The following is a 3,850-nucleotide window of genomic DNA, read 5'->3' as shown; positions in this document are numbered from 1 at the left end:
TCTCTGTGTAGCCCTGGCTGTCCTGGAACTCACTCTGTAGACCAGGATGGCGTCGAACCCAGAAATCCACCTGCCTCTACCTCCCAAGTGCTGGGATTAAAGGCGTGCGCCACCATTGCTCGGCCTTTTTTTTTGACTTTTCAAGACAGGGTTTTTCTGTATAGCTCTGGCTGTCCTGGAACTCACTTTGTAGACCAGGCTGGCCTCGAGGGATAGTCTTAATGTTATCTATTTCAAGAAAACTTAGTTGAACATGGTGGCTCATGCCTATAATTCCTGCATTTGGGAGGCTGAAGCAGGAGAATTGCTGAGTTTAAGGATGACCTAAATTATGTAACTGAAAGCCATAATGGAGCAAGACTTCATTTCAAAGACCCTAAAACCAAACCATGTAGCCAGGTGCTTTGTGATTGGAACACTTGGGAGGTGGAATCCAGAGGAACAGAAATTCAAAGTCCTACTTGGCTACATGGAATTTGAAGTCAGCCCGGCGCTACATGACCCTAGATGTGGAAGACATTTTGAGTTTGAGGACTTGTTGGGGCCTATGAATTTAATTTCCTTTTTTTTAAAAAAGATTTATTTATTTTTATTTATATAAGTACAGTGTAGCTGTCTTCAGACACATCCGAAGAGGGCTTCAGATCCCATTATAGACGGTTGTGAGCCACCATGTGGTTGCTGGGAATTGAACTCAGGACCTCTGGAAGAGCAGTCAGTGTTCTTAACTGCTGAGCCATCTCTCCAGCCCCGAATTTAATTTCTTTTGGCAGTACTAGAGATCAAACCTAGGTCTTGTGGCTGCTAAGAAAATGCTCTACCACTGGGCAACATCTCCAGTTCCCTATTTATTTTTATTTTAAAGCAGGGGTGAAATATGCTACCCATTAACTTGATATGTAGTACAAGCTGGCCTTGAACTTGTGGCAATTCCCCTGCCTCAGGCCTTCCTCGACAGGCCCAAGAAGGTACTTAAAGTTTTTTTTTGTTTTGTAAGCAAATTCTCACTACAAAGCCCTTTCTGACCCAGGACTCAATTCTGTACTATGGTTTCCTGTTACATAAGAAGTAGCATTTGGCCAGGCAGTGGTGGCGCACGCCTTTAATCGCAGCACTTGGGAGGCAGAGACAGGCAGATTTTTGAGTTCGAGGGCAGCCTGGTCTACAGAGTGAGTTCCAGGACAGCCAGGGCTACACAGAGAAATCCTGTCTCGAAAAACAACAATCAAACAAACAAACAAACAAACAAAAAGAAGTAGCATTCGTTGGGTATGTGATGGTGCATATCTTCAATCCCAGCACTTGGGAGGCAGAATTGGGTGGTCTACACAGTGATTCCAGGCTAGCCAGAATTACATAGTGAGACCCAGTCTCAAAAACAATAACAAAATAAAACAAAACAAGAAGCCTGAGAAGCTTTTTATATCTATGGATAGGTATCTTATAATATCTATGGATTCTTTTTTTTTTTTTGGTTTTTCGAGACAGTTTCTCTGTGTAGCTCTGGCTGTCCTGGAACTCACTCTGTAGACCAGGATGGCCTCGAACTCAGAAATCCGCCTGCCTCTGCCTCCCAAGTGCTGGGATTAAAGGCGCGCGCCACCACCGCCTGGCGTATCTATGGATTCTTATGAGGATAGAGTTACCACATGTAAAGCACATAGACCAGAGATTAACACATAAATGCTCAATGAACTTAAATATAAAAAAATATTCTGAGACAGGTTCTTAGACTGTGTCTTGAAGATGAATTGAATAGCTGAGTTAACTAGTGTGACTGAACAAATCAGGAAGGAGTCGGACAGTAACCAACACAAAATCATAAGAAAATACTCCCAGTTGCTACCAAATTGTGTTTGGGTGGTGATCTCTAATTTAATTTTCCTTCTTTTTTTAAAAAAATTTATTTATTTATTTATTTATTTATTTTAAAATGTATTTCCAGAGGATGGAAGGTAGTTCATCAGTTAAGAGCATTTGTTGCTCCTGCAGAGGTCTTGCCTTTGATTCCCAGCGCTCACATGGCAGCTCACAACCACCCCTAATTCTAGTGGAGGGCATCTGATGCCCTCTTCTGACCTCCAAAGGCTCAAGGCATACATGCAGTATTTATATACATATGGGAAAACAGATGCACTCACATCAAATAAGAATAAACCTATAAAAATTAAAGATTAAACAAAATGTATATGTGTGTGTCTCAGTGAGATTAAAGTTTCTTTTTTTTAAGATTAATTTATTTATTATGTGTAAATACACTGTATCTGTGTTCAGACACACCAGGGCATTACATCTCATTACAGATGGTTGTGAGCCACCATGTGGCTGCTGGGATTTGAACTCAGGACCTCTGGAAGAGCAGTCAGTGCTCTTCACCACTGAGACATTTCTCCAGCCCGAGATTAAAGTTTCTTAATGAGAAACTAGATGCTTTCCCACCAAGGTAGGAAGAGGCAAAGATAGATATGGATTCTCATCACTGTTTGTGTGTGTGTGTGTGTGTGTGTGTGTGTGTGTGTGTGTGTATGTGTGTTCCTGATGACTGATCTTTGGGCTTCCCTAATGCTCTCTCTTCTTCACTTGATTCAGTAAATCTCTAGGTAATCCAAGAAAAATAAAAATACACACACTAGGAAGCAACAAATAAAACTGTAAGTTCATAGGTGATCATGATTGTTTATGCAAAATATTCCCAAACTGAATCAACTGGAAATCCTGGTACAAATGAACAACTGTATCAAGGTTATTAAACAAAAGGTAATGTAGAAAAAGCCAGTTAATTGCTTTCTTATACGCCCACAATAAAACTTAAAATTTGACATTGAAAAGGCTCTATTGGGGTTGAGGATTTGGTTTAGGGGGTAAAAGCATTTCCTATGCTGTCCTGAGGTGCTGAGTTTGAATTCCAAGTACACATGAAAGCTCAACGTGGGGCCTGCTGCTGCAGTGCACACCTATAACCGCCGGGCTGGAGGCAGAGGCACGCAGATCTCTGTGAGCTTTAGGTCTGCCTGGTCTACATAGTGAGTTCTGGGCCAGGGAGTGCCATATAGTGAGATGGGTTTTGTTTTGTTTTTTTGTTTTTGTTTTGTTATTTTAAGTTGATATGGCCACAGGTGTCTATGTAGTTCCAGAATTGGCGGGAGTAAAGACAGGCAAAATTCGTTTTCTCCACACACGAAAATGCTTTGTTAGTATAATATACACAAACTATAAAGAAATAAGTCTAAAACTCTAAATCTTGACAGTGTCTAGAGAACAATGGAACTGCGGGATTGACTCCCACAGCAGAGAGGGCATCCGATTCCAGGGGCCACAGTGTCTCAAACCCTGGATCCGGAGATGCACTCAGTCTAGAAAGTGTACACAACCTGTTGTATTCTTCAGACACTTGAGACTCAAACTCTAGAGGCCTGAATAGAAAGAACATTCCTTTTTTTGTTTGTTTGTTTTTGTTTTTCGAGACAGGGTTTCTCTGTGTGGCCCTGGCTGTCCTGGAACTCACTCTGTAGACCAGGCTAGCCTTGAACTCAGAAATCCGCCTGTCTCTGCCTCCCAAGTGCTAGGATTAATGGCGTGCGCCACCACTGCCCGGCAAGAACATTTCTATTTCTTTTTTTTTTTTTTTAAAGATTGATTTATTTATTGTTATATGTAAGTACACTGTAGCTGTCTTCAGACACACCAGAAAAGGCCATCAGATCTCATTACGGATGGTTGTGAGCCACCATGTGGTTGCTGTGATTTGAACTCAGGACCTTCGGAAGAGCAGTCAGTGCTCTTTCCCACTGAGCCATCTCACCAGCCTCCGAACATTTCTATTTCTATACAGAGGTCATCAGAGGCAGAA

This window comes from Mastomys coucha, unplaced genomic scaffold (assembly GCF_008632895.1).
Source record: "Mastomys coucha isolate ucsf_1 unplaced genomic scaffold, UCSF_Mcou_1 pScaffold22, whole genome shotgun sequence".
Classification (NCBI taxonomy): domain Eukaryota; kingdom Metazoa; phylum Chordata; class Mammalia; order Rodentia; family Muridae; genus Mastomys; species Mastomys coucha.
The sequence above is the reverse complement of the archived record's forward strand: the minus strand, read 5'-3'. Positions refer to the sequence as shown.